This window comes from Phoenix dactylifera, unplaced genomic scaffold, assembly GCF_009389715.1.
Source record: "Phoenix dactylifera cultivar Barhee BC4 unplaced genomic scaffold, palm_55x_up_171113_PBpolish2nd_filt_p 000186F, whole genome shotgun sequence".
Lineage (NCBI taxonomy): Eukaryota > Viridiplantae > Streptophyta > Magnoliopsida > Arecales > Arecaceae > Phoenix > Phoenix dactylifera.
Genome location: NW_024067714.1, coordinates 249,803 through 270,198, shown reverse-complemented (window position 1 = coordinate 270,198; position 20,396 = coordinate 249,803). Strand labels below are relative to the sequence as shown.

At 37.3% G+C, this 20,396-nt stretch overlaps 1 long non-coding RNA gene across 1 annotated transcript; it reads left to right on the top strand.

The window, feature by feature from the left end:
- Window positions 1–558: 558 nt before the first annotated feature.
- Window positions 559–20,388, top strand: LOC120105065. Its single transcript, XR_005507431.1, has 2 exons — window positions 559–598; window positions 18,781–20,388. It is a non-coding gene; the product is annotated as an uncharacterized LOC120105065 (long non-coding RNA).
- The last annotated feature ends 8 nt before the right edge of the window (window positions 20,389–20,396 follow it).

Sequence of the window (20,396 nt, the reverse complement as noted above, 5' to 3'; positions counted from 1 at the left end):
TTATAATTTTTATGATTGCTTTGACTTGTAGTCGGAAGCAATCAAGTCTTAAATACAACTCAATCATTGAAAGCGTCACGGATATAAAAATATCGGTGGATTCTAGCCCTAAACACCTCTCTCCATAGATAACTCATACTATTGCATCCATATTAATTCTTAGTTTTTATCATTCACTCTAGCTTAAGCCCTTTAAAGTAATTATTTAGTTAAGAAAAATAACTTGTCTCCAATCCCTTTGGATCGATACCCGTAATCACTATCCTACCAGATACGTGCTATTGCGTGGTCTTTAAAGTTGACTATCAATTTTTGGCGCCGTTACCGGGGATTGTTATTATAGTTATTTTTCTTTTCATAAAAAAAATAAACTTTCAAAAAAAAATATATATATATATATATATATCTAAAATAAAATAAAAAATATTTTCTACTTTTGTTACTTTTCTTATCTCCTTTCTCTCTCTTATTAATTTTTGATTTTTATTTGATTAGGAATCGAAGAGGAAGTCTGGGACGATCAAAAAGGGAACTGCTGGAAAAGGAATGCTGTAGAGGCTTGCTTTTAAAAAAAAAATTGCTGGAAAAATTTTCTTTGGTAACATCTAAACCTTTCTTATTTAAATTGATTCCCAATTAGCTTGAAATTTTGTGGTAATTGTTTGATTTTAATTTCAGCAAAAGTGTGAATGCATGCTTGATATACATACACCAATTAATCCGCACATAGTAAGTGCAATCACCCCAACAAGATAAGAACTGGATTTCATCACCAGATTCTTGTCCAAATTAGGTGAATCAATTCTTACATAGCTATCACTTTAATTAAAATCAATTAGACGTTGGCTCCTAGGGACATTCGAGCTCAATAGGACGAAGATTACCGAAAGTTGCACCAATTTCACTCTGTGGCTCAATTGATGTCTAGGCAAGCTTTGTCCCAAGGGAGACAGTTCATCTGTTCGAGGCAAGTGGTTTTTAAGTGGGATCTTTGCAACGCATCGTGACCCCCCCACTTGCCTGGGAGCTTACCTAGTCAACTCAGTTCATTAGACCGGATTGGAGGCTTAGGTGCCCTCTTCAAATCAGTTAGGAGCTGTCTAGTGATTTTAGGGCAAACACAAGGATTTGATGTGTTTTTCTTTTAATGCATGCTTGACTGCACTTGATTGATCAGAAGAGTTTTAGTGTATGCTAGGGTGTCGTTCCAGATCTTCTAAATTAATACATTTTGATTCTGAAATAGAGCGTTCTATTAGGACCCTTTGGCCGAAATCCGCACCTATAGAACCATAGGATCTGCTCCACCTGTCGAGATGGCTGAAGAACAACCCAAACTGCTAAAGGAGTACTTCACTCCTTCCATTTATACCTCTCCATCTTGTATTCGACTACCTGATACCACTGCTGCTGTGCAGTTTGAAATTAAGTCTAGTGTCATCCAAATGCTTCCCTCTTTTTATGGACTTAACAATGAAGACCCATACAAACATTTAGATGAGTTCCTTGAGATTTCCACCACTGTCAAAATTCAGAACTTCACTGATGATGCTCTGAAACTTAGGTTGTTCCCTTTCTCCCTTAAGGATAGAGCTAAGCAGTGGCTCCATTCATTAGAAGCCAATTCCATTCTTTCATGGGCTCAAATGCAATATGAATTTCTGAAGAAATATTTTCCCATAGGAAGAACAAACCAATTTAGGCATGCTATCACGAGCTTCTCCCAATCCGACGGAAAAGAATTTCATGAAACTTGGAAAAAATTTAGAGATTTACTCCGAAAATGCCCGCATCATCAAATACCTAAATGGCAGCTAGTGCAATGTTTCTATGACGGATTGACTGAACGAAACCGTCAGATGATCGATGCCGCATGCGAGGTAACTTTCATGCTTAAAAGTGACCATGATGAACCATATATGAAGTTAGCCAGCCCATAGGTCTATCCGACAAAGTAGATGCACTGTCCCGCAAATTGGACCAGCTAATGTCTAGAGAACAGCTTCCAAACTTTCCCCAAGCACAAGTTTGTGCCTTTGTTCTAGCCCGTCTCACCCTATTCATGAATGCCCTTCGGCAGCTCAATTTTCTGAATTTGTGCAAGAACAAGTTAATGCTGCTCAAGCACAGTCCCGACTGGGTAATGATCCGTATTCTAACACTTATAACCCGGGGTGGCGCAACCATCCAAATTTCTCTTGGAAGCAGCAGACTTCCAATACCTCCCAGCCTTATTCCCAAAACTTCCAACCGTTCCAGAATGTTCATCCGAACCGTCCTCCTACTCACTATTCACAATTTCAACATGTCCCTCCTCCAGCACCCCAAAGAGATATGGCTTTTGAGCAAAAAGTTTTGACTGCCCTTCAAGGACTCGAAGCCAATACACAATTGTTGCACTCCCACACCCAGTCTATTGCCAAATTAGAAATCCAGCTAGGGCAGCTAGCGAGCACTAAATAAGAGAGAGGAAGGCAAGCTTCCAAGCCAACCAGTGAGTAACCCGAGAGGGTAGTACATGGCTCAAGAGACTCACCCGAATGATGTTCACCATGAACAAGCTAATGCCATGACTACTTTAAGAAGCGGACGTGTAGTGGACAATAAGGTTGGAGAAAAAGAACATAAGGAAAATGAAGGCAAGAGTATGACTATGCCTAACAAGAATCCAAATACTTCCTTGTCTCCATCTAGTCCAGTATCGACCACACCTTTTACACCGAAGGCTCCTTTCCCTCAGTGTCTGAATGCACCTTCTTCCTTTGGAAAGAAAGGAACTTCGTTGGAAGAAATATTGGAGGTATTCAAACAAGTCAAAATCAACCTCCCTCTCCTTGATGCCATAAAACAAGTTCCATCGTATGCCAAATTTCTCAAAGACCTTTGTACCCAGAAACGAAAATCTAGGACACATATGCCTAAAAAGGTCTTCCTAACTTAACAAGTGAGCTCCATCCTCTAGCACAAAACCCCTCCCAAGTTCAAAGATCCTGGTGCCCCTACCATCTCTTGTGTGGTAGGAGACAATTCTATTGATCGAGCACTATTAGATTTAGGGGCAAGTGTTAATCTTCTGCCTTATTCAGTTTATGAGAAATTCGGACTAGGTGAATTGAAGCCTACTTCGGTGTCCCTGCAATTGGCTGATCGATCTGTTAAAACACCACGAGGAACAATAGAAGATGTCCTAGTCAAGGTAGATAAATTTTATTTTTTAGTTGATTTCATCGTCCTTGATATGGAACCTGTGCCTAATCTCAAGAAACAGATCCCTATGATTCTTGGTCGTCCCTTCTTAGCTACAGCCAATGCATGTATTAACTGTAGAACTGGAGTGATGGATATATCTTTTGGGAACATGAAAGTCAAACTGAATGTATTCCACGCCTCTGATCAACCTGCAAGAGAAGATGAGTGCTTCCTAGTAGACAAAATGGACGACCTTGTAGAAGAAGCCCTTCCTTATATTCTGGCAGATGACCCTTTGGAAGCATGTTTAGCCTATTTTGATATTGATAATTTTGATTTAAACAAGGCCATAGAAGAAGTCAATGTCCTACTTGACAATCCGTCTCCCACAAATTCTCATCCTTGGCGTATCCGATATGAACCTCTTCCTACCCTTTCTAGTATGCCACAATGCCCCTCCATCGAGTCCCCTCCCAAACTTAAGTTAAAGCCACTTCCGGTAACCCTTAAGTATGCTTTTCTAGGACCCGAAGATACCCTACCTGTAATCATCGCGGCTGACCTGTCTGACAAACAGGAGAGTCAACTTTTGAGTGTACTCGGAGAACACAAATATGCAATTGGATGGTCCGTAACTGATCTAAAGGGGATTGACCCATCTATTTGCATGCATCGCATTCACCTAGAAGAAGATGCAAAACCGACCCATGAAATGCAAAAGAGACTCAACCCTAACATGAAAGAGGTGGTCAAGAAAGAAGTAGTGAAGTTGCTAGATGCCGGAATCATTTACCCTATCTCTGATAGCAACTGGGTGAGTCCTACTCAAGTGGTACCAAAGAAGTCGGGCATTACTGTGGTTGAAAATGCAGGAGAGTTACTGCCCACACGCACGACCACTAGCTGGCGTGTTTGCATTGACTATAGAAAGTTAAACTCCATGACTAGGAAGGATCATTTTTCTTTTCCCTTTATTTACCAAATATTGGAAAGACTAGCCGGTCAGGGTTTCTATTGTTTCTTAGATGGTTATTCTGGGTATAACCAAGTGGCCGTGTATCCCGATGATCAAGAGAAAACCACTTTCACATGTTCATTTGGGACATTTGCGTATAGAAGAATGCCATTTGGACTCTGTAATGCACCCGCAACATTTCAACGATGTATGATGGCAATTTTTTCTGACATGGTAGAAAAATTTTTGGAGGTATTCATGAACGATTTTTCAGTTTTTGGCCCCTCATTCGATAATTGTCTCAATAATTTAGCACTGGTTCTGAAAAGATGTAAGGAGACTAATCTAGTGCTGAGTTGGGAAAAGAGCCATTTCATGGTTCAAAAGGGTATAGTCTTGGGACACATTGTGTCCAAAAGGGGTATTGAGGTAGATAAAGCAAAAGTTGATCTTATTTCTAATCTTTCTCTACCCAAATCTGTGAAACAAATCCGTTCTTTTCTAGGCCATGCTGGTTTTTACCGTCGTTTCATTAAAGACTTCAGCAAAATCTCTAGACCCTTGTGCAATCTCCTTGCCAAGGATACACCCTTTGTCTTTGATGAAGCATGTAAAGAGGCCTTTGAAAAACTTCGATCTAAGTTGTCTATAGCACCTGTCATACAACCTCCCAATTGGACCCTTCCATTTGAACTCATGTGTGATGCTTCTGACTATGCCATTGGGGCGGTTTTAGGGCAACGGTTAGATAAGTTACCTCATGTCATCTACTATGCTAGTAAGACACTCTCGGATGCACAATTGAATTACACCACTACCGAGAAAGAATTACTAGCTGTAGTATTTGCTTTGGACAAGTTTCGATCCTATCTCTTAGGGTCCAAGGTTATTGTGTTCACTGATCATTCTGCTCTCCAGTACCTTCTTTCAAAGGACACCAAGCCTCGCCTAATTCGATGGATCCTGTTGTTACAGGAATTTAATTTAGAAATTCGTGATAAGAAAGGTACCACAAATGTTGTAGCAGACCATTTGTTCAGAATTCTTCTCGAGTCTCCTCATAACATTTCACCACTTCATGACTCCTTTCCAGATGAACAATTGTTTGAGGTACAACAAGTGAAAACACCTTGGTTTGCCAACATAGTGAACTATCTTGCCATAGGACAAATTTCCGATCATTGGTCCAAGCAGGACAAGGATCGATTCTTTTCGCACGTCAAGTTCTACTTTTGGGATGACCCAGATCTATTCAAGTACTGTCCTGATCAAGTAATCCGTCGATGTGTGCCTGAATGTGAATTTTAGAGTATTCTTGATTTTTGTCATACCCAAGCCTGCAGTGGACATTTTGGAGGTAGAAAAACTGCAACTAAAGTCTTACAAAGTGAATTTTATTGGCCCTCGTTTGAGGATGATAGTGTTATTTTGATGATTAACAAGCAATTATCTAGAGCATGTTATAAGTTAAATTGATACTTCATTTATAAATTCATTACTCTCAGTATATTTGTTTAAATTGAAAATATATATATGTTCTTGTTCATTTGAATGGATCTAACCTTGAGAATGCAGCAAAGTGTGGATTGAGTCGACCCAAAGATTGTTTGAGTCGACCCCGGCACATCAAGAAATTATTTGGCACACTCCTGCAAAAATGGCACAGATGAACAGTTGGTTGGGTCGACCCAAGGTAAGCATGAGTCGACCCAAACTTCAAGAACCTCAAAACATGAAGGAAAAATGGTTCTCTGGATTTACTGAGAGGGTCGACCCAAGATGAAGTTGAGTCGACCCAAGCTTGAGTCGACCCAAAGAAAGGTTGAGTCGACCCAAGTGAAGAAAGGCTGAAATTCAAGGCTCTGAATTTTCTGAAGCTGACCTTGGGTCGACCCAAGAAAAATGTTGAGCTGACCCAAGGGTTGAGTCGACCCAAAGAAAGGTTGGGTCGACCCAAGGCAACAGAAGGCTGAATTTCAAGTTTCTGTGTTTTCTGAGAGGGTCGACCCAAGGAATGTTTGAGTCGACCCAAGTGAAGGTTGGGTCGACCCAAGGACAGGTTGAGCCGACCCAAACACGGGCTGAACATAACGGCTAGTTGTGCAGAAATGCTTTTTGGACTCCCAACGGCTATAAACGGCTAGTTTCTTCAATCCAACGGTCAGAAAGGACTATTTGGAGGTTGGATAAGTATTTAAGAGGGAGTATTCATTAGAGGAAGCAAGCTTTTGGGAAAATACATTAAGTGCATTCAAGAGAGAACCCTAGCAAGGCAAGCTTCATCCAAGGGCTTCATTCAAGAATCAAAGAAAGGGATTGAGCAGATTCAAAGAGTCATCAAGAGCTCCATCCTCCCTTGAAGAGTGAAGCATCCTTGACAAAGAAGAGCAAAGCGACTTCAAAGCGATAAATACCTTCTAACTCTTCTTTGTAGTTTATATTGTTTCATATGCTCATTTAGGAGTTTGAATCTTTTCTTTTCATTTGTTAAACATTTTGTAAAGGTTCGTTGGTAAGCCCGCAAAACCAACAAAGGTTTTTGGTGAACCCGAAAAACCAAAGTACAAAGGTTCATTGGTGAGCCCGCAAAACCAACAAAGGTTTTTGGTGAACCCGGAAAACCAAAGTGTAAAGGTTCGTTGGTGAGCCCGCAAAACCAACAAAGGTTTTTGGTGAACCCGGAAAACCAAAGTGTATAGGTTCGTTGGTGAGCCCGTAAAACCAACAAAGGTTTTTGGATTGTGAGCCCGGAAAACAATCCAACTGTAATCCGAGAGATTATAGTGAATTCCCAAGGGGACGCTTGGGGAGTGGACGTAGGTGCTAAGGAGAGCACCGAACCACTATATATTGTTGTGTTTGTGTTGTGCTTGTGTTTCCGTTTATTCTTGCATCATCTTCTATCTTTGCACTAGTTTAAATCATTCTAATAGCTTAAGAAAGCATCCACCGCACTTATATTGAGAAAACGTTTAAAGCACCGAAAATTAGAAGAAACCAATTCACCCCCCCTCTTGGCTTGTCACCTTGGGCAACAAGTGGTATCAGAGCGAGGTGCTCTAATAGTACTCATTGATCTCACAATCAAGAGTTAAAGATCATGACAACCCAAGTGGGATGTTCTATGAGTGAGGGACAACTAATTGATAGACCTCCACTATTTGATGGTATAAACTACACATATTGGAAAGCACGCATGCGCATCTTCATTCAAGCACATGACTATGATTTATGGAGTATCATAGTCAATGGACCACACACAAGCACTAATCATGATAAGAAAATGGCTCAGCAAAATGCAAAAGCCATGAATGTGCTAGTTTGTGCATTAAATGATAGTGAATTTAATTACATATCTTCTTGCATAACTGCTAAAGACATATGGAATATGCTAGAGATTAAATATGAAAGCACTAACATTTTTAGCAAATCAAAAATTAGCTTTGAAGAAGATGAGAGGCAAGCAGATATTGAAAATCTATGCCTTGTGGGACACAAGAACGAGGTATGTGTTGAAACACAAAGTGTCTCCTCTTCTGAATATGAAGTATATGATAAAACTGAAGATGATTTTACATTCGATGAACTTCATGATGCTTTTTCTGATTTGTATTTAGAACATAAGAAACTTATTTGTAGGAACAAGAACTTGAAGAATGAAAATCAAATTCTAATAGATGAAAAACTAAAACTAAATAATAAAATTGAAATCTTAATTAAAGAAAATAAAGAACTAAATCAGAGAAATCAACTTCTCACTGAAAGCCATGATAAACTTAAGAAAAATAATGGATTGCTTTCAGAAGATAATGAAAAATTAACTAAAGAAGTTGATAATTTGAAACCTACTGTTGAAAGATTCACTCCCAGCTCTGAAAAACTGAATTTAATGATAGAAAACTCAAGAGCTGTATATGACAAAGCTGGATTGGGATATCAACCTTGGTACACTCAAAAATCTTTCGAGAATATATTTCTTAAATCCTCCACTATTCATCCTAAAACGATTTTTCACAAATCTGGTGAAACTAATAAACAAAAACAGAAAACTGAAAATTCATTATCTATTTTTGCTAAATCTATGTTGTTTAAATTTAGCAAGAGTATGCAGAAGTATATTACTTGTACTCCTAAAACCTGCAAACTAATAGACAAAATGGTAATTAAGAGAATATGGGTTCCAAAAGGAACAATTATAGCTAACCTGCAAGGATCCAAAAGAGCTTGGGTTTCTAAGTTGAAAACATGATCATTGTTAGCAAATGTGTCTAGCTACCCAAGATTCCAATGAAAGATGTTATCTGGACAATGGGTTCTCTAGACACGTGTTAAAGAATAGAACTTAAAATATAATTAAGAAGAGTGACCAAAATGGAAGAAATAATGAAATTAGTAATCCTTGCATCCTCTCATATTGAAATTGTAGCTAGTATTAATCATTTCTGTGATATAGGCGATACTCTTGGTATGAAATGAAAATATATCCAAATCACTCCATCTTCCTATATTATGCTTCAGTTATTGATGGATAATTTGCTTAATCAATACTCTTAGAATAACTCTTTGAATTATCTATATGCTTGATTGAGAGTTGTTATCCATGGCATTATCCTTTATTGATCATAAACATAAGAATGTCTACTTGGTATTTTTTTTTAAATATATGTATTAAGAATACCAAGATTAAAGAGTCTAGTTTTGGCATATAAAATCAACTCATACTAGTATGGACTTAATCTCAAAAGACCTTGTCATTAGTTCACTTAGATTAATTTTTGCAAGGTCAAAGTTTGCTATGTATGTCATCTAGAAAAACAAACTAGAATCATTTCTAAATCTGAAAATATTGTTTTCACCTTTTAGCCTTTGAAAACTCTTCATAAGAACTTATTTGGATCTCTAGGATTGTAAACCCAGGAGATAAGCTTTCTGATTTTGTAATTGTGGAAAATTTCTCAAAGCTAATATTGGTTTTGTTCTTGGCACTTAAATTAAAATATTTTCTGCATTGGCACAAACTCACAAAAAGGGTTCAAATGAAAAAGGTTTGCAAACTATGAAATCATGGCATAGTTTTGAAAACCAATTTATTATTGAGTTGTGCACAGAAAATAATATTGAATACAATTGTTTCTACACCAAGAACACCATAAATAAAATAGAGTGCATAGAATCCTTGAAGAAATGAATAAGACAATGTTGTATGATAGTCATCTACTTAAATGATTTCTGTTAAAAGCTATCATCATTGCTTGTCATACATATGGTTTCTATTAGAAAACTCCTTTTGATCGTCTGAAAAATAGAAAATGATATATTGTATATCTTTTATATTTTTCAGTCATACATGTCATGCTTGATATATTCTTATGAAAATAATGTCAAATCTGGTAAAACAAATATTCCTTTGGATATTACTCTTCAAGCAATGCATATAGAATATTCAATGAAAAGATACTAGTTGTAGAGATATCAATTCATACTATTCTTATTAAAACTAGATCCTTTATTGAGAATATAGTTTATCATTTTGATTCTATGTAACAATCAGAATTTTGATAGACACAACTATTTAAGATAATTTGATTAAAACTTAACTGGTATATCTTATTAATAATTATCTTAAGCAAATAGAATCTAAGCTAAATTGCTTCTGACAATAAGAAATTGATTTGATCTTGATAAATCTTTCTATTGCCTCACATGCTTGTCCTTGAACCATTTTACTTAATGAAGTTATCTCTTTAGTTCAAGTGACTTGTGCTTGCTTATATTTAGGCAATCTCTTGAGTAAAGTGACTCAAATTCAATTATTGTCATGTCTCATGTTGAGTCATCTAGTTAAGAAATATGTTGTATGAATGTTTTTGTATCCTAGAGAACCTAATGAATTGCCTTCAAGAAAAGAAAAAGATTTTGCTAATGATACAGGATTTGTGAGCAAGAAATTTCAACTTGAAGGACACCTCGATGAAAGATACAATAAACATTCCCTTGGAAACAAAAAAAAAAGAAGATTTTCTTCAGCTAAGGGAATAAAGAATCTAAAAGGTATTTGGCTTGAAGAATGCTAAATGCACTGGTAATCTAAACTCTTCTCTTGTGAGTTAGTTGAGCAAAATCAATAGTCTGAAATTATACGGTAGCATGATTAAACATTTAATTGCTAATCTTCTTGATATCATGCTTCATTCTCATGCTAATGATAATTGTTTCATGGTATGATTAAATTGAAGTTCACTTTTGCCTGTATAATGCATAACCATGAAATACACAAGTTTATGCCTCAAGTTTCTAATTCAAAATAACTTGTGATAAGCTATGAATCATTGGGCATAATGAAAATGCTGTTTGCATGATATATATTTATATGCAGCATATTAGATTAATTCTTTATTCTGCTCTTTCATGTAACTACTTGAAAATAACAAAAAGAGAGAGAGATAAAGAAAAAGAAAATGAACATTGCTCAGAAGAAGTAAAAGCTAAGTAAATACTCCAATCTTAAGTAAAAGCAGCGCAAGCATAATATATTCAGCATATTTGTGAGACTTGTGTGAACATTCTTTTGGAAGGGATAAAATCCGTAATTAATTATATTTAAATGGGGAGAGTTTGGAGTGAATATCTTGTTGCTAAAGAAAACAGTTGAACATTTCTACATTGCTCATTATAGGGATGGTGTCAATGGGGAGGCTAGTGGTAGTACCCGGCACTATTTGACCCAACTATTCGGTGTAGGGCATATTAGGGACGGCACAAGAGGGAGGCTAGTGGTAGTACCTCGTGCCCCTTCCAACTCCACCGGATAGGGAGCAAATAGAGTATAGAGCATAGAAAAGTAATACCAAAAGAAATGAAGATTAGAATGTTCACTAAATGGTTAAAGGAAGAAATTCAAAAATACGGAAATGAATGACAAGATAAATAAAAGTATATATAAAGCTTGTGAAAAGCCAAATGAAGTTTCGATCACTTGAAAACACACCTTAAGGATAAAATCAGTGTAGAATTATATATAAATAGGGAGAGTTTATTTGAAAAGAATAAATTTTGATCTTTGACATGCTTGCTCTTAATGTTTTAATACATGATGTTATGACTTAATGCATATTATGTTTTGCATGTGACATGATATTTTGAATTATGTGTCTTCAATATTCAAATACCAAAGATCTTTCCTGAATATAACTTGTAATGCTTCATGCCTATAAAATTTGATTGAAACATATTACTACCAACAACAACATCATTCTGTTTTAATGAATATATTTTGAAAAATAAAAGAAAAGCATAATTTGAATTTGCAAATTAGGCAAAATGAATTGATTCTGATTTATCTTTTATCTTGCCTAACATTAGAACATCATGTCCTCCAATTTGTACCAAAATTTAATATGAATTACAAAGATTCTGGATGTGCTCTAATGTTCTTGAAATATGTATTTTCAATCGTAATGATTTAAGATGAGCTACAATGAGAAGATACATATCTCAAATTACAACTTTGAAAGCCTCCTTGAGAATCTTTATGAAATTCAGAATCTGATTTTATATAAAAGCTTAAACTCAACATGAATTTCTAGATAAAATTACAGCTTAAGAAAAATAGAATAATTCTGATGCCTTGATTGCTTGCCCCGATACGCATCTGAAACATATCATTTCTTATCTTCAAAGTGTACTAATATTGGTCTGAATGATGTGTCTTTTGATGATCTTGATTGCAAACAAATATTTTTAATATATGATTTTATTTTGATATTGAAAAGATTTATTGTGCTTCATATATTATATTGCTGAAAAACCTTGATTAAGAAATTGAGTTCTATAAATACATATACTTCAATGATCATCTATATATTTTTTCCTCTCCTACATTGTTAAAGACTTTCATCAAAATATATATGTATATATATTATTAAAAGAGTGAATGATCTCAAGTCTAGAAATATTTCAGCTCACTCAAATGATTCTTAAAAGAAAGAAAATGTAAATGCTTTTGAAAGAATTTGAGCTTCAAATGAATCATTTTCTGATTAATATTTCAGTACATTTTCTCAAAGATTAAGAGGAAGCATAACTTGTTCTTAAAAGATTAAAAAGAGTGATTGCTATAAATTTTGAATAATTCTAGATCACTCTACATTCTTGATATCATAAAGGTTCAGTTTTATTCACGTTTATCATTAAAATCTGAAATTCAACTAAAGATAAGAGAAAGAATACTAAATGTGAAGTGGTATTAAACTTTGTGCTTCGTTGAATATCTTTTGAAAGTTGGATTTTTATCTGTACTTAATTGGTAAATCACTTGTTTTGAAAACTAAGTGAAAAGGATTCCATTTGTCTTAGTATTGGAAATTTACTTTGGAATCTACTAATGAGTTCTTATTGGCTTGCACTTTAGTGTTTCAATCATGAGCCAATTCATTTTAATTGATTTTGATGCTATGATCTTTAAAGGAGTAAAAGAAAGTCTTTAAGAGAGGTTTAAAAGAACTTTCAAAGCCCTGAATTTTATATATCCTACATTGCATAAATTCATGTCTTGGTGTCTATGCCCCAATACTTTTATATCATGAAAGAACTTTAAAGTCATTAAGAATTAAGGATTCAACATAATCTTATGTTTTTCAAGTATATAAGGTTTGATCTTTATTTGATCTTATACTATACTCTGAAAATTAATTAGATTGCTCTCATTTTGCTATATACTTAATATATTAAAAAAAAATGTTGGATTTTCATCCGTGCCTTTCTTTGAATATTATTCTTGATACTCCCTAAAATAACTTGAAAAAGATTCCATCTACACTTGATTTCAAAACTATCCTTGGAATCTACATTTAGAGATCACTTCCGGCTTACATCGTAAATATCTCATTCCTAAAGCCAAACAAAGAGAAATAAGATGTCACTTTATTAGGGATCATGTGCAAAATGGAAACATATGTGTTGAGCATATATGCACTGAAAAACAATTAGCCGACATACTCACAAAACCCTTGAGTGAAGATAGATTCTGCACGCTAAGGAGAGAATTAGGTATATGTGATCCTTTTTATTGAAGAAATATAAAAGGGAGCAAGTAGTCTCATGATACATTCCTCCAATTTCTAAAAATCTATGAAACATGAGTCAAACTTGTTATCTATAGATTCCTTACTCATGTATCATTGTCCCAGAAAGAATTTATAAGGATCGGAAGCAAGGAAAATTTTTTAGAAGCAAAAAGGAAGAGAAAAGAAAAATTCTGCACTTGGGTCAACCCAACCCAGAATAGGGTCGACCCAACGTTGAGTCGACCCAAGAAGTTTCTTGAGTCGACCCAACGTCGGGATCCCACTGTTAAAAGGGGGACCCGTGAGCTATCTAGGGCACTGTTTACCCTTTGTCTTCTTCCGAAAACCCTATTTCCCACTCTCAAATCTTCTCCAATCATCTCCAAACAGTAGATTACTTCAATATCTTGGAGAAATGGGACCCGAGAGAGCCGTAGCCAAGCAATCCGAGAGAGTCTCACGATCTATGTTTAGAGCCTAGGCTAGATATCTAGTTCTCATATGTATCTTGCTTTTTCCCATATGTATCTTGTTTTTTCCCTTATATCTTTAAATCTTGATTGAGGAACATTGTACTTATCTTTATTTTGGGCATTAATGTATGAAAATGTTCCTATTTTGATCAATGAAGTCTGAAGTTTGTTCCTTATTGCATCCTTTCCCATATATATGTTTTTGATGATAACAAAAAGGGGGAGAAGAGAAGGAAAGAGTATATAAAGGGGGAGAAGAAAAGAGTATATAAAGGGGGAGAAGAAAAGATAGAGTATTCAATTTAAGAAAAGAAAGAGCACTTCATTTGAGAAGTAAAGAAAGAGTATTAATTTTGGGAGAAGTAAAGATATGTATAACAAAAAGGGGAGAAGTAAAAATAGTGTTTAGAGTATGTTAAGAAAAGAGGAATAAATGGGCAAACAAATTGGAAATCATATAAGAAAGCTTATACATTTAAGGGGGAGCAATTTGTAACAATGAAAATCATCAAATCAAAAATTTCTATCACAATTCAGAATTTGGCAAATAAAAATTCAGAATTTGGCACGCACCTCTAGCACCCCGATACATAAGCTGAAACTCATATTTTATCTCAAATTTTTGAAGTTTCATTGCTAATGAATTATAAATGAAAGGGGGAGCAATTCAAAAAGTCAAATTGGCAACATTTGAATGATATAGGGGGAGATTTCACAAGGATATATGAAAAGCTGAAATTCAGCAACTTAATTCCTTTTATAAACTGATTTTAAAGACAAGTATCAATAGGCTTATACTCTTTATTTTGTAATCATCAAAAAGGGGGAGATTGAGGATGATAGTGTTATTTTGATGATTAACAAGCAATTATCTAGAGCATGTTATAAGTTAAATTGATACTTCATTTATAAGTTCATTACTCTCAGTATATTTGTTTAAATTGAAAATATATATATGTTCTTGTTCATTTGAATGGATCTAACCCAGAGAATGCAGCAAAGTGTGGATTGAGTCGACCCAAAGATTGTTTGAGTCGACCCCGGCACATCAAGAAATCATTTGGCACACTCCTGCAAAAATGGCACAGATGAACAGTTGGTTGGGTCGACCCAAGGTAAGCATGAGTCGACCCAAACTTCAAGAACCTCAAAACATGAAGGAAAAATGGTTCTCTGGATTTACTGAGAGGGTCGACCCAAGATGAAGTTGAGTCGACCCAAGCTTGAGTCGACCCAAAGAAAGGTTGAGTCGACCCAAGTGAAGAAAGGCTGAAATTCAAGGCTCTGAATTTTTTGAAGCTGACCTTGGGTCGACCCAAGAAAAATGTTGAGCTGACCCAAGGTTTGAGTCGACCCAAAGAAAGGTTGGGTCGACCCAAGGCAACAGAAGGCTGAATTTCAAGTTTCTGTGTTTTCTGAGAGGGTCGACCCAAGGAATGTTTGAGTCGACCCAAGTGAAGGTTGGGTCGACCCAAGGACAGGTTGAGCCGACCCAAACACGGGCTGAACATAACGGCTAGTTGTGCAGAAATGCTTTTTGGACTCCCAACGGCTATAAACGGCTAGTTTCTTCAATCCAACGGTCAGAAAGGACTATTTGGAGGTTGGAGAAGTATTTAAGAGGGAGTATTCATTAGAGGAAGCAAGCTTTTGGGAAAATACATTAAGTGCATTCAAGAGAGAACCCTAGCAAGGCAAGCTTCATCCAAGGGCTTCATTCAAGAATCAAAGAAAGGGATTGAGCAGATTCAAAGAGTCATCAAGAGCTCCATCCTCCCTTGAAGAGTGAAGCATCCTTGACAAAGAAGAGCAAAGCGACTTCAAAGCGATAAATACCTTCTAACTCTTCTTTGTAGTTTATATTGTTTCATATGCTCATTTAGGAGTTTGAATCTTTTCTTTTCATTTGTTAAACACTTTGTAAAGGTTCGTTGGTAAGCCCGCAAAACCAACAAAGGTTTTTGGTGAACCCGGAAAACCAAAGTACAAAGGTTCGTTGGTGAGCCCGCAAAACCAACAAAGGTTTTTGGTGAACCCGGAAAACCAAAGTGTAAAGGTTCGTTGGTGAGCCCGCAAAACCAACAAAGGTTTTTGGTGAACCCGGAAAACCAAAGTGTATAGGTTCGTTGGTGAGCCCGCAAAACCAACAAAGGTTTTTGGATTGTGAGCCCGGAAAACAATCCAACTGTAATCCGAGAGATTATAGTGAATTCCCAAGGGGATGCTTGGGGAGTGGACGTAGGTGCTAAGGAGAGCACCGAACCACTATATATTGTTGTGTTTGTGTTGTGCTTGTGTTTCCGTTTATTCTTGCATCATCTTCTATCTTTGCACTAGTTTAAATCATTCTAATAGCTTAAGAAAGCATCCACCGCACTTATATTGAGAAAACGTTTAAAGCACCGAAAATTAGAAGAAACCAATTCACCCCCCCCTCTTGGCTTGTCACCTTGGGCAACATCGTTGTTCAAAGATGCTCATAATTTTTGCCAGACTTGTGAGCGATGCCAGCGAATGGGTACAATCACCCGTAGAGATATAATGCCACTCAACCCCATTTTAATTATAGAAATTTTTGATGTCTGGGGTATTGACTTCATGGGTCCTTTCCCGCGTTCTTTTGGTTTTGAATACATCCTTGTCGGGGTAGATTATGTCTCGAAGTGGGTCGAAGCAATTGCCACTAGGATTAATGATCATAAGGTTGTGGTTAAGTTTTTACAAACAAATATATTTAGGGCATACCTCGAGCTATCATTAGTGATGGGGGATCACATTTCTGCAACCGGTCTTTTGAGGCTTTGGTTCGCAAGTATTCAATCACCCACAAAGTTGCCACCCCGTACCATCCCCAAACAAGCGGGCAAGTTGAAGTTTCCAATAGGAAGATAAAACATATCTTAGAGAAAACAATACGCCCTGATAGAAAAGATTGGTCTCAAAGGTTAAACGATTCTCTCTGGGCTTATCGTACTGCCTATAAGACTCCTATTGGCATGTCTCCTTATCGACTGATTTTTGGAAAAGCTTGCCACTTACCCGTAAAACTTGAGCATAGAGCTTTTTGGGCCATTAAAAAGTTTAACTTTGATATGGCAGCAACTGGTTCTAACCGGAAACTTCAACTGAACGAGCTTGAAGAGTTATGCAATGAGGCGTATGAAAATGCCAAAATATACAAGGCAAGGACTAAGGCTTTTCATGACAAATCCATTAACCGTAAGTCTTTCGAGCCTAATCAAAAGGTTTGGCTATTCAATTCTAAATTGCGTCTCTTTCCTGGTAAACTTCGCTCTAGGTGGGATGGTCCCTTTTTAGTTAGAAAGATTTTTCCTCATGGTGTGGTAGAAATTCAAGACATCAATGATGGTCGTATCCTGAACGTCAATGGTCAAAGATTGAAACCTTACATAGAATGTGTTGCAGATGGACAGTTGATTGAATCCCTTGATTTGATGGATCCTATTTATCGGGATAATTAAGAATATACTGCGTCTGGCTGAAGACGTTAAACTTAGCGCTTGTTGGGAGGCAACCCAATTCTCGTAGGTTATTTTTGCATATTTTTTTGTCGCATTTTTTTGTAATTTCTTAACAGGAGTCCTCATATTACTGATGCAACTAAGGTAAAATGCTTCTATCCTCCATATGCATCATATTTTCATTCAAAATAAAATAATAAAAAAATAATAATATATATAAAAAAGTATTGAGGACAATGTCTGAACTAGGTTGGGGGGGTATAGGATTCGAATTTTTGAAGAAATTTTTTGTATTTTTAAATAAGTTTTTTTAAAAAAAAAACCTAATTTCTATGCCTTAGTGCTGAAATGATAAATACACAAAGTATATAAAATCTAAAACGCCCAATGATTAGTAAGGAGTAAGACAATTTAAGTTCTTTTTATTAAAGGTTCTTTTAGCGAGTTGTAAGATAATTTTTACTTTGGAATTTCACAATACACATGGCCTGTACTTCTAAGGGTTAAGATCAACATTATGTTGTTAAGTCTGGTAGCAACCTTGAGTCCTGATGAATCATACCTATCTAATTCACTAATATTCCATATTTATTAAAAAAAAAGAAGTGAATTCAGTCAGGCACATCGAAAAGGGCTACCTATCGTTAAAGGTCAGCGGGCTTGTGATGATGAACCCGAGCATAGGTTCGTAGGGGAGTCTTGATGCCCAACACCTTATGCCATCTGGTGTGGGAGTATTGACTGAATGCTCGCTACACGGAGGAATCATTACAAGAGTAAAAATGCATAATTCATGTATAAATAAAAAAAAAAAACAGAGAAAGAGAAAATAATATTGATCTTGAAAAAGATGATAGTGTGAAAGCCGTCGTTGTAAAAAAAAATCGAGTAAACTGGAATATTACAGATAAAGCCCATGAGGTATTAAAGTAAACATCCACAACTCTCGAAATTCTGCAAGATAGAATGATTTTGAATCAGTGATTAAGTCTTACCGGATCAATTCTTGGAAACTACTAGTTTTAGCAGTATTTTGGGGATCTAAAGCCTTAGCTTGTGTGCGGTTCAGATTTCACCGAGCACTCAAGTACAAAAAGTCTTACAACTCCCTAACGGAAACTTAATGACCTCAACTTGAATTGCATCTTGACCTAGGACTTGGGCTGACTTAGTAATTAAAATTTTGTGTGCTTTCGAAATTCTTTGCACTTATGCATTTGAAATTAGATTTTATGAAACGATAAAATAAATTCTTTTGGGTAGAGACAGCAGTTTGTGGGTATCTGAGCCGGAAATCCTCACAAGACAAAACTCGTCCACTAGGGCCACCTAGGGGTTTAAAGCCTTATTGCATACGGTAAATAAAATCGCGATTCCTGTGAAAGTGAGTTAGTTTTATTTTGCTCGAGGACTAGCAAAATGCAGGTTGGGGGGTGTGATAAGTGCTAAATAATGCATAAATTAATTTTTTTTTTATATAGCACTTATCATCATTTTAATGCACATATTTTATATTTAAACATGAGAAAATATGTTTCCCTTCATCATTGCATTTTAATAAATTATTAGATAATTCGAGTTTGGTTTAATTATTTTGTCTGAACTAATGTGTGCAGGTCGTGTTTGCAGCTGAACCCGTGTCCACGTCACTCTCCCGCAACCGTAATCCAACACGTCTGCAGCTCATAAATTCGTTTCCTCATCCCGTTCGGAACCAAGTCCCAAATTTCACGCGTCCGCCCCGCATCTCTCCCCTGTTCCATGACAGTCATCCAGAACCAAATCTAGATTAAAACATAAGAATCCCAGCTCACGGAATAGAGCCGTGTCCACGGGATGCTTCCCAGCGAATCCAACAAGTCTCACACAACCTTATCCCAAAAAGCAGAGCCATTCCGCATCTAAAGAACAAGCTCACTGATCCGGATTTGTCCCAGATTTCCTTCCATTCGTGATAGCCTTCATCACCCACGGATCTTCCCAGCATCTTCCTAACCTTCCACGACATTCCTTCTCCGAATTTCCCAGCTTCTCCCGCTAGATCCCCTCCACGGATAAGCTCTCAACAACGTCCACAAACAGAATCCCTGTTTCAAGATCGCAATTCATCCTCATCCCTTCTCAGCCGTGGGCAACATTCTAGCTTCCACGTCTCCGCGTTCATCCTCATCTTCCCAGCACTTTCCAATCTTTCCGTGATCCATTCTCATCTTCCTCTCTCCCACTGCATCCAGCTCACGGTTCATCACTTCTTCCCAACCATTTCCCATCATCTGCGGAGGAGATCAAGCCTTCACAGAATCCCCTGTTTCAAGATTTCATCCCGTACACTGCATCCATGCCATCCTCTTCTTCTGTTCGCTCCCAGCAAATCTTCACACCTCAACCTCATAATCAGTCCGGATTGGCTTTGTTCCCCCCAGATTCTGAAATCACCTCCCACGATTCTCTACTCCGGATTAACTCCATCATCCACGGGCAGAACAGAGTTATCCTCTCAAAACAGCATCCCATCATCTTCATCTCTATCCCACGGCCAGCCGGATTCCCACGCTTCCTCTGTGCATCTCAGCATGATCCATCCTTATCCACTGCTAACCGAGTCCCAAGCTTGATCCCGTTCATGATGACCATCCAGGATCCATGACAGCATCCCGAGCTTCACGGGTCACCTTCTATCCAGCCTCTTCCGAATCATTCCGGATCATCCTTCCAGCGGAACAGAGGCCGAGTCTTCCCATCCTTATCCCAGAACAGTTGTATCCTTCTCCCAAACCAAATCCAAAGCCCGTCCCAGCCTCCCTCCGGATTGTGTTCGTGATCTATCTTCATCCCACGACCGCATCAAATCCCCTGCATCTTGGATTACAAGCTTATCCCCTGCTTCGGAACCAACTCTCAACATCTTCATCTCCACCGTGTTGAACCAACATCAGCAACTTCCGGATTTCTCCCAACGTCCAAGTTCATCCAAGCTGCCAGCCGAATCCAGTTGTTCCCAGTTCCAATCCAGCATCAGATCGAGCCTCATCCTTATCCTCCACTCGGAAAAAGGGAAGAAGTAGAGACTGCAGCCTATAAAAGTCCCACGGTGAACAGAGGAGGGAATCCTTTCGGAGGAGATCCCATCCATTAGTTCTTCGGGAAGTCCCACGGGAAACAGAGAAGAAAAGAGGAGTTTTGAAGAGACGCTGGGAGCGGGCGAACGTGGAAGGGAAGCAGAGGATTTTCC